This window comes from Lactuca virosa, chromosome 3 (genome assembly GCF_052849685.1).
Source record: "Lactuca virosa cultivar CGN04683 chromosome 3, Lactuca_virosa_CGN04683_v6, whole genome shotgun sequence".
NCBI classification, from domain to species: Eukaryota; Viridiplantae; Streptophyta; class Magnoliopsida; order Asterales; family Asteraceae; genus Lactuca; species Lactuca virosa.
Window position 1 is genome coordinate 430,269,490 of NC_136428.1, and position 12,295 is coordinate 430,281,784.

A 12,295-nucleotide genomic window follows, 5' to 3' on the forward strand; every position below is an offset into this window, starting at 1 on the left:
TTTTAAAAAGAATTACATATCGGTTGTCTAAAAAACAGGTGTTACAATATATAAGAGTTCTAATACTATTTGTATAACATAAAAGTCAGTGAAATCGAGAGTAGAGATCATTCACGAAGCCAAACTATAAGAGAGGTATAAGGAAATGGCCTATAAAATGACCATTGAATGAGTATCCTTTTGATTCACCGCTTCTTTGTGTGGTGGATGGTCATTAGCCAAAAGGGTTTGATAAGACATAATAACATTAAAATTATAATGTAAAAGTACTAGAACATTTTATATAATCCCAATCTAGTTACTATAGGAAAAATGTGAAATTGTATGCTAATTCATAAAAACGCACATCATGTAACGTCCCAAAAAAATTATAAGGTAAAAAGTTTCATTTTTAGTTCCACCATAAACACCATTTAATCAATTCAACCATTCAAAAGTATATCAACATAAAATAGTTATCAGAGTACAAAATCCCAAAATCACATAATGCCGAAAACATGGGCGTATACGGTACGATGAAGTCGGACCCTTCCCTTTCGAGCTAGAAGTATCTGAAGGATAAAATGAAAACTGTAAGCACAAAGTTTAGGGAGCTTCCCCAAAATACCCCATACCATACATACATAACAGTCAAAATATAATTGGCTCTATTTGACCCTCTTCGGTTTCTTTCAACCGGTACTGGGTCTATTTCACCCCCTTTGGTATCTTTCAACCGGTACTGGGTCTATTTTACCCCCCTTCTGTATCTTTCAACCGGTACTGGGTCTATTTCACCCCTTACATCTAGCATATAATCGTAACAGGAAGAGTGACAAAGACAACAAGCACATACAAGCATAACAGGAAATTGTCATAAAGACAACTATCAACCTCTAAATATAATTCGGTGGGCCGGCATTGGTGCCTTCGACCCACTTGTATAGTGAAGGATACTCACCTCAGTATGCTGACAACCCAACATAGGGTCGAGTTACTAGGCTGGAGAATCCCCGCTCTAACCAATCAAATACAATCTAGATCAATAATCAGGTCATAACCATAATCGGGACTTAATTTACTAATCCCGACTCCTAGGGTAAAAGGCTATTTTTCCCTTCCCCTCAAATGGCCCAAAGACCAAGGACCAAAGTCAATGGCACTAAAAGCCCAATAACCGACCCAAAATGTCAACTATCTATCCTCTCGTCGTGACCAGTCCTTGGTCATGTCGTGAGATCTCACTCGGTCTGATTCCAATTCATCCCGACTCAACTCAGTCAACTCGGACAGGAAAAGTCACCACAACTGAATTCACGTCGTGAGAGCCTCCTCCCATGTTATGAGCTCCACGAAACTAACCAGAAATCGTGAGCTCCATGTCTCACATCGTGAGATCAGTCTGAAGCCAAAAGTCTAATTTTTTAGGCCTTAATCCTTTAAGCCTTGAACTATAACTTTCTAGAAGATCTTATAACTCCATAATGAACCGTAAAGTTGATTCTTTTAGGACATATATGTCCAATACATGTCTAGATCTCAATTAGGCCAAAAGTTGAAGAAAATACATCCAACTTTCATGCAAGGTTCCAAAACTCAACCATTCCCTAGATTTGAACTCCATTATAACTCTTAAGACCCATATAATACATACAGTTGCCAACTATATGGTTTCCATTCATCAAACTTGCACAATCAAGAGGAAAAGTGGGACAAAACCTAGATCTAGCCTCATAGAACAATAAATGAGGAATTTTTGATACCGACAATGATCCGGAAACAATGTAAGATGATGATGGTAAAGATTCCTTGCAAGCCTCAACTCAAGATCACCTTCTTCTTCTTATTTTCCCCTTCTTCCAAACCAAGAAAAGCTCCAAAATGACCAAAGATCAAGCAATGATGAAGACTAGGGTTTTCTAAGGTGAAAGAGGTTTTGAGGCTGATAAGAAACCCTAAATTGAGTTTACAAATACTTAAATACGAATGATACTCTAAAATGATCATGGGCTTGGGCTATATCAGCTCTCATGTCGTCAGATCCATGTCTCACGTCGTGAGACCAGTCCCGAACAAAAATTTTCATGCAACCCATCTCAAGTATTGAACCTAAAATCTCACGTTGCAAGGCTTCTTTTCTTCTAAAATCCGACCTTTTGACTCCTTGAAACCCTAATTCAATTCATCCTGGAAAATGGGTGTTACACATCATTTCTTTGCTAGTCGTTAGTGGAGCGTGCGTGGTTAATCGACATACTAATGTGAGACTACAAAGATGAAATGATGACACATACTCGGCATTTATGGTTGTTAATGGAGCACGTGTGATTAACCGCAACATCAATGTGAGATCATAAACAACCTCGAGGATGTCATGCGGGTTTGCATGGTTATTCACATCTTGTTTGTAATTCTCGTCATCCCAATCACAATTCGAAGAGAATAATCTGAGATTAAACATGCCATTGAATAGTTCAATAAATCTCGAAAGATCTAGAAATTTTATAATAGATTGAAATGATGGGTTTTTGTGACATCCCCAAATTTATGGTCATTTTAAAACTTTTATTTGTGCTTATTTGAAAACAGAGTATTTTTTTTGTTGCAGAATTGGTCCCAAAAATATCCCTGACATGATATAATATCAAATCAAGGCGTTTAAGATGAAATGCTTTTCATTGATTTATAAAAATTTGGGATGTCATAACTGATATAAAACATATGCATAAACGGAGACTTACAAATATGTAGGTGATGAATTACGAGTTCAGGTGATGTAGTTACTACATCGCAACATCGCAAGTCAAGGCCAGGGCATCTCTTAGTCATGTACTCATGTCCTATTTATCATCACCTATTTATAATTACCTGTCTACCATCACCTATCTATCATCTCTTGTCTACCATCCCCTATCACTACCCAACACATATTTGTAAGTATATAATATTTATATGATTAAATCAATTTAAATGACATCTTATATTATTTTATCTAAACCATAACATTTTTGGAATAGATAATAAGCATATAAATCATGAAATTATCTAGATACTTCATATCTATCTGTAAGATGAAATTAACTATGCACTCACTTGATAAAGTGGACGACTGACGATTTCGGCAGCGCTTCGCTTCGTACTTTGAAAAGACCTAGACGCATAGAGTATTAAGCCTTAGTCTAGTTTTGTGATCCTGACAACTAAAATAATTATAGTCTAGATTTTGCGATAATCCCAAGGTCTACTTATCTATTGCTGATAAGAGATAACCATGTAGGATCATATCGGAGGTAGGGTTCGTTTGGTATACAAAGTATACTATTTGGAAATCCCACTTTAAACTCCTCACTAAATCCAGCTTAGACATTATCCGTGTAAGTAGATCAATCAGTATAATGGCTTGGAATTACTGATAAATCTTATTTATAGGTTCATAATAACGACTATGACTATAATCATTAGGTACACTAAAAGCAATACGAGTGTAGCTTAACTTACAGAGATTTCTTGGACAAAAGTCTGGAAATTGCACTAGCAGAGCTTCTACTTGCTAGCTATTACTACTTCAGGTATCCTAAAGCTTCGGTGTAGACTAAAACTAAGGGAAAACGGGCTAAAAGTTGAAGGAAATCGAGAGAGGGAGTTGTGGAGATGTGTTTGGAAGGAAAGGAGCACAAATGAGGTATTTATAGCCAAATTTGGGGTGCACAACATGCAAAAGGGGTACACATCGCGTATTTTAAGGCTAAGTCTTCGAGCCACTTTGTGCCACATGTCGAGCTCTCCATGGTCTGTGTTTTCACCTTCTAGAAGCACACGTCGCACACCTGGCGTGCACCTAGCATGCGCTGCGTGGGGCGCAAATCATAGATTTTGTAAATTCCATAACTTCTTCATACGGACTCTGTTTTTGACGTTCTTTTTTCCACGTGTAGCTCTCGACAAGTTCTAAAACTTTCCTTTGGTCTCCATCGGCTAATTCTAACTTTATTTTTAGCACTTATTTTTATATGATTTAATGATTTTGCAAAAATCATAAGTCTCTCGTACGGACTCCGACTTTTGTATTCCTTTTACCAAAATTCCTATCTTAAAGAGTACTACAACATTCATTTTGGTGACTTTACCCAAAATTCAACCATTCTCTTCGAACCTTTTAACATCACACTTTCCTTGTGCGTGGATGACTTTTATATCTTTATAAAAATCATATCTAATTCATACGAAGTTGGATTTCTATGAAATTTATATTTTCGGGATTCGGACGACATGTACTTTACATATATATATATATATATATATATATATATATATATATATATATATATATATATATATATATATATATATATATATGATTTGGCGCACTTATTTTTACGACTTACGGACGATTTGACTGATTTTTACTATTTTTCCTTAAAACGAAACTCATATTATATAGTTTGCAGCATGCACGACTATAGATTATCCTAATCAAGGATTTAATTTTAATAACTATTACTTATTATGTGTAGTCTGAATTTGTGGGTGTTACAGTTTTCTAGGTTACTTTTAATTGAACATTTACGCAATGGAATAAACCTTAAACTTTTACGGGCACATGCAACCTAGACCTTCTATGGCTTAATACACAATATAGCAACGTACTAATGAAAACTTGATCTTACCAAATTGTAAACATACAAAAGGAAGGACGTGTGTACCTTGTCAACAATTAATTGTTGTTTCTTTAATCTTTTCCTTGATTGTCTTGGAAAGAAGGGATCACAAGTGTCACCCCTGTAATGGATCACACCCAATACCCTAGAAACCCTAGAATCAGAAGATAAGGGACAGGGAAGGAGAAATTCGGCCATAAGCCTCTTGGGAAGAGCATGAACGAAAATTTAACTCCATGGGGTCCTATTTGTAGTGTTGGTGCTACAAGGATAACCCTAGATTTGAATAATAAAATAATAGTATTTTATTTATTCAAATATGGTCATCCTTATCAGCTTTTCAATCCTTCCAGAATCCTCCAAGATCCTTGTAAAATCGTCCACCACCCTAAGAGGGTTCTAGAATTATTTCCTTGCTTAATTATGCACAATTACAATTCAATCCTTGGACCTTTAATTAATTCCAATTAATCTCGAAATTAATTCCAATTAATTCTGATTAATTCTGAATAATTCTAAATTAAGTCTTATTGATTTCATATTAACTTATTAATCATGTAATAAATCAACAAAACAATTATTCTCTCTCCTAAATTTATGTCTATTTGTTTCTAGCTATTGAGAGAAACCTCAAAAGGACTTCACTTTTTATTTAGAAAGTTACACCAATTTAGTTATAACCTTAGACAGTTAATCCAACAGTCTCCCACTTGGAGAAGTCATCAACTATAATTACAAGTAAACCTTCGTTCTACAAGATATCATATGAACACAGTTACGGATTAAATATCAAGCTCATGTTCATTTTTTTCTTTCCCGGCCTATGATTTTTATGATCAAATTCAAACTTCAAAATCGAACACATAAATTCGATCTAGACCAGGCGCCAGGTTTTATAGATCAACTTAAATCATCGAGGGTCCCAAAGATATCGATTTTCCTTATCCTGGAAAAAGGAAAGAATAAACTTTGACTCTATAATCATACATTTTACTCACCAAATCATGCATATAATTATAGTTAATAACACTCAATTACAAGATACATTGGAGTAAACCAATGCACAACCGATTTGCAAACTATCACTTATATATCTCCGTTTGAAGAATAGAAGATATTATCATCTTAGAATTACACATGATTGAATCCATGAGGTAATCTCTAAGTGTGGATTTAACCAATACTCAAAATCTGTATTGTAACATCCTGTTTCAGATCGTTCGTGATTAGGGTTCGTGGGCTGCAACCCAGGCATGAGGAAGCCTCGGGTTTGTGACGAGTTGCTAATGGCATAGGGCATCTCGTCACCTTTCCGTGGGTGTGAGGTTTATTGGAAATGGAGTTATATCGAGGAAGCTATAGAAGTTTGAAGATTTGGCAGGATAAGTTCCTTATTAGAGAAAGGTGGCAGCTGAGTACGCTGGGCTTACGTGTGTGTACGCTTAGCGTACTCATGTGTGTGATTGTTAAGCGGAGCCACCTAGCACGATGGGCGCACCAGAGGGTACGATGGGCGTACTAGGCACATAATGAAAAACCCTAATTGAGGGGTGTCCCTATATAAAGAATGAGTTGGCCTCAGTCCTGGCCACCATCCCTAGTCAATAAACCCTCTCAAACCCTAATCCTCGTTCTTGAGCTTTGTGTGTCCATTTGAGAGCCTTAAGTAATTTTGTGTGTTCTTGAAGTGAAGAAGGAGCTTTGGAGAAGGAGTGAGAGTCTAGGCCTTGGATCTAAGCATATCTGAGTTGGGAGCTTCATCTAGAGGTATAAAGCTCCAAGCTTTCTCACTCTTTTGTTTTGTGCATCATAATAGAGTATTTTAGGGTTTTGTCCCAAAAGTCGGAGACTTTATGTGATATTTGAGCTCCAGAGTCTATGATCAACCCCTTTGAGTGTATTTAGTGGTGTAATGTCATAAAAATCAAGACTTGGACGTTGGAATCAAGCAATGCATGAGATATGAGCATTTTGAGATAAGGGAGTGAGAGTTTTTTGTGTTTGTGACCTTATCAGCCATGCAAAGGCTTAAAGTCACTGACTTTATGGAGTAAGAGCTATTAGGGAGTCCAGATCTGTGATTTGAGCCAAGGTCTTAACCGATTAAGACCAAATGAGTAGAAAGAGTGAATCTAGGAAGTACGTTGAGCGTAATTCCTATACGCCCCGCGTACTGATCAAGTGTCCCCGATGGCCAATCTGGATTCGTGAGTACGTTGAGCGTACCAAGGGAGGTACGCCCCGCGTAACCTCACTGTGGACTTTTGGGTTAAGTCTCATTTTGGGCCTGGAGTGTTGGGCCTGGAGTTTGGGCTTATTGCACTAGAGTTTTGGACCAGAGGAATTTATATATGTGCCTTGGGCCCTCGAGTTGGGCTTGCGACTTGGACTTGATAGTTGGGCCTCGGGAGAGCCCATTTGTTATTGGGCCTTGGTGGGCCCAATAGGTTTTTGGTTATGGATGGGCTGGTTGGTGGTCTACCTCTAGACCTAATGAGTGAGAGTTTGGACTTAGTTCCTAATTGGGTTAATTGTGTTGGATTAGGTGTCTAAGCCCATAACTATTTTGGTATGTATTTGGCCCGATTGTGAGCATAATCCTTTTGGGTTGCCTTCACCATAGCAACTGATAGGATGAATTAAGGAGAAAGAGGATTAATTATGATTTATTAATATATTATATGAATAATATATTAAATGAGAAATCATATTGTTTAATTAATATTAGTCAAGAATTAATTAAGAATTAATTTTGTGGCTAAAAGAGATTAATTAAATAAAGGGGACTAATACTGTAATTATAAGATAATTTCAGAAATTGGGCTAATGGACTCCATAGAAGTTGGAGTGGACGAAATCTATGGGGAAACCCATTAGAATTCGTCCAAGGCCTCTAAGGAGGGAGTTCATAGACTGCTTAGGGCCTAAGCAGACAGATTAGGGTTTCCTGGTTGAAAACCCTAATAGCCTAACTATATAAGGAACCCCTAAGGCCCCAAAAACGTGTGGAAGTAATCCTTAAGGGTTCTTAGACGTTTTTGTGCCTCCTCCTCCTTCTCCTAAGTCATCTTGTTGCTCATGGTGTTTGTGACTGCATTAGAAGTGCAACATTTGAGGCACTAAGCTTTCAGAAGTCAAGATCAAGAAGGATTGTGATTGTTATTGCTACATAACAATCAAGGTAAGATCTAAACCCTAATTTCATATGTTGTATTCGAAATTAGTATGCTAGATTTAGGGTTTTTCAAGTCTTGGAAGATTATTACATGTATAACTAGAAGAACTAGATCCGAGCATTAGGGTTTGCATGTACACCATAGGATTGATGTTTTGATCAAAACCCATCAATGGTATCAGAGACTAGGGTGTTCTTCTATTGTATTTGATGTAAAATTAAGTTTTCAAAGCTGAAAAATTACGAATTTCGAATCTGACCTGATTCACGTCGTGAACACAGTGTGTTCACCTCGTGAATTCAGTCTGACAACAGATTTTCGAATTAAACCAGATTCACGTCGTGAACACAGTGTGTTCACCTCGTGAATTCAGTCTGACAGCATGATTTCGAAAATTTTGCCTTAATTTGCTTTGGATAATTACCATAATTTTTTTTTCAAATTAAAATCAGATTTTTCTATTATGGTAATTGATATCCTAATCAAATTAATGGATAATTGTCATAAATAAGATAATTACTTGTTTTATAAGATAAATTTAATTATTTATATTTTTTTATTTGAATTATGTTCAATGGAAATTGAATTAGGTCAAATTTAGATAATCACCAATTATTTGATTAATTGTATTATTTGTAATTTGATCTATAAGGTTTTGAAAAGTTTCAAAACTTGCCCTCAAGTTTTAGAATTTAAATTTTTGATTAAAAGTTTTAATTTTGAAATGTTAAATTCTAAAACCCTAGTATTTGAATAGTTCAAATTGCACCCTTATGGTTTAATTAATTTAATTAAGTGTATAATTAAATGAGAGTTAATAAATCCATAATGATATGGTTTTTATTTAATTAAATTAAAAGTATAATTTATTAAATTAGACCACCTAGTATTTTAAAAGTATAAAATACACCTTATACTATATAACATTTAAAAGTTTAACATATTATATATGTATGAGTAAAGAGTCAGTCTTACCGTTAGTAGGCCTCATTCACGAAGCTGGTCTATAATGGGTGTTTAACGAAGCAGCCTGTAAAATGATCGTCATTGGGTATCCACTCTTACCCACCGCACTCTTGACTAGTGGAGGGTCATTAGCCGAACGGGTAGGATAGGACACAACCTTCCATTATAAGTATAATGAAATACGAAGTAACTAAACGCTTTTATAAATTCCCAAATCTTAGTTATTTTAGGAAAAAGTGAATTTGATGCAATTCCATGGAATTACACTTTATACCCTTGCCGAGACAATTAGTGGAGCGTGTGTGGTTAACCGACACACTAAGTTGGGATTGGCATTGGTGGAAAAGGGTGACTCGATGTTTGTCATAGATCGATGGAGCGTGTGTGGTTAACCGGCACGTCGATTAGGTGACTGTAACTTTGAGGGCACCACGTACATTCGCATGGTTATTCACACCTTATTTGTGATCCTCGTCATCCCAGTCACAAATGAAGGGCATAATCGAGATTAAACATGCCATTGAAAAGTTCAATGAATCTCAAAAGATCTAGGAGTTTTAATTCATTTAAAACTTAAACCTTCAATTTCGGTTTTCATGGTGGAAATTGGTAAATCGTCATTTACCTACCTTCAAATGTTCTGCAATTTGGATTACGACATCCCCCTTCCAAGTTGTAGAATATTGTGTTGGGTCCTAGTATTAATATCTCATTTGGGTGTTTTATTAATAACTCAATCAACTAACTTGAATTTCTCCCGTTTTGTAGATCTCAAAATCTAACAACGATGGTCTTCCTCAATCCTTTGGAAAAGGTTTTCCGCATGAAGATGATGTTCCACGATTGGATTGTGGAAATGGAAATCATGCTTCACTTCCTCCACCTCCTCGAATAATTCTCCCTGACCCACATGTTCGAAGACTTGAAAAGGTCAAGGTCACTCAAGCCCTATTGGCAAACAAACACGAAGATGGAAAGTCTGTATGTGCTCATGTCTTGGATATGAAGTTCCATATTGACAAATTGGGAATGTTGGGTGTCGAAGTCTCTAGGAAGCTGGTTGTTGACTTGGTTCTTCAATTACTTCCTAACTCATACAGTGAGTTCATTAGAGAGTACTATATGATGGACCACGATGTGACCCTCATTGATTTGACTTATTTGCTTATTGCTGCTGAATCAGAAATGATTTGGCGGACTGGTCAAGCAAAATTGTCTGGTAAATCAATGTCCCAACCTTCTATGGGCAATGGAAACATTGGAAGTCCAGAAAAGTTTTCTCTACGCAAGAGAAAGGCTAAGTCTGAGATAGTCCCTTGTGTCGTTCTCAAAGAATCTGTGTGTTTCTACTACCAAAAGAAGGGGCATTGGTCACAAAGCTGCCCTGACTACCTGAGAGATCTAAGAGATGGGAGAGTCAAGATGTATGACTCTACTTCAGGTAAAATCCACTATCTAACTCTATTACGTTCCTATTTGTAGATTCTTAATACATGATGTGATATGATTACATTTTGATGTTTTGTAGGATCGAAGAAAATAAAGGAAGCTTAAAGGAAGAGTGAGCTGAGTCTGATCACGAAGAAATGGATCTCGATCACATAATTCGAAGATTGGATTTTTGAGCCGCTGTTCAAGAGCTAGGATAGATTGCTTAGGAATATGTAATAAGCATAGTTGTCATTTGAATTGCGTTGTAAGGACAAGTTTTTCCGCATTTTATAAATAATGAAATTTTGAGTTTTATCTTATTTATCCTTGCAATGTTATTATTGAAAATTGATGTTTGTTTGTTTCTATTATTAGCAATATTGAAATGGATACGATTCTTAGTTAGTTGTGGTAATGTCAGAAATTTACCAAAATAAGGAAAGATTCTCATCGCCCAAGTTTCAATTGGACAGAAACTTGGAATCATGCAACTGGTATTGTATGATGAATGAGAACCTTCGCATTTGGGAAATTAAGACTAATTCCTTGTTCACATAAGTATGTGAGTGAGTAAAGGACTAAAGGATCTAGTACGCATTGTTGTGCACTAGGTCGAGTCCACCACAAAGAACGATAAAATATTCGTCATGATTTGCTAAAAGATTAGTAAATGTGATTATACTTAAAAGATTAACTATGATTCTGAATCATTGAAAATGTTTCAATGAATAGCAGAACAAATAAGAAGAATCAATAAGGCAGAAAGATAAAAGTTTATCCAATCTGAAAAGATGGGAGAGTACTTAAGTATCTGTTTTGTGATTAACTTAGTGATTATGAAACCGTGTCACAATTGATCCTCTAAGGACACCTTAGTACACCAGTATGGCTAAGAAGAGGAATCAGAAACTATTGAAATGGTTAAATCAAAAAGTGAATCATACTTCGTTCCAAAATCGAGTCTTAGAGTCATACTCCAAGATTGTGACTTGAGTGACACATCTTAAGAAGTTTTAACGCACTCATCAAATGTGGAGAAGGAAAATGTTTTTCTTACTCTTGCACGTTTGAAATTGGTAAGTTGTGATGTCTTGGATAAGACAAAGACCAACTAAGATCAATTGTGTGTAGTGTTTGCGTTGATAAGGACCCACCTCTTGAATATTTGTTTTGTCAAGGAATGTTTCTTGACAAAAGAATATTATATGTCAAGAGGTTAGTGGGAGTCTAAATGATCTTGAAAAGTCTCAAGATCTTATCAAGGGTAAACCTATTATTAATGACTAGCACACGACTTGAGGTTTGCAACCTATCGTGTTGACATAGTGTTGTTTCTGTGCCATTCCCGTTTAAGTCAACTATGCATATGAGTTCTATGAGTTCTCAATTGATTGCATAGAGGAAAGGCACCCTCATCAATGGAAAGTACATTGATAGGTAGGGGTGAGCTGCTCAAAGAGTTGAAAGCAATGATGGGACCCTTGATGGCAAGAAATTAAGAATGAACAAGTTCTGTCCATAAGAGATTGGATTTCTCACAAACATTGTCTTATGATTATGGTTATGACAAATTCACATGGATAGGAACACATACACCATAAAATCTAAGTGTCATAAGGTTTCTCTCCTTCATGAAAATGATTGTGAGGAAACGCTTTCACTAGGAAGATTTTATGGAGATAGCGATTGTGTAAATTGGATTCTCAAATTCGATTATGATTACGGCATCACTCTTCATAGTTCGAATTGTGAGATTTGGCAATTAGTTTGAACAATTAAGACTTATTGTTGTAAGTTCTGAAACTGTTTAGACACACATATGAGATATCTAAGGAAAGGTGTATGAGTTTGAGAAGCTTAGATAAAGGCTTATCATAGCATCTCGTATCAAAAATATGAACTTTCGTTAAGGAAATCAATAAGTATTGATTTCTAGAGGTCTAGCTATTTTCTGAGTACATGTCAAAGCTAGTGAGAGCATAAGTGTTATGCTAGTAAAGTAATAATTATCATGTTAGTGGGAGAATGATTATTATGTTGCAAGTTAGCAATATTAATTATAGAAAACAAATGTTTCACTTTGCA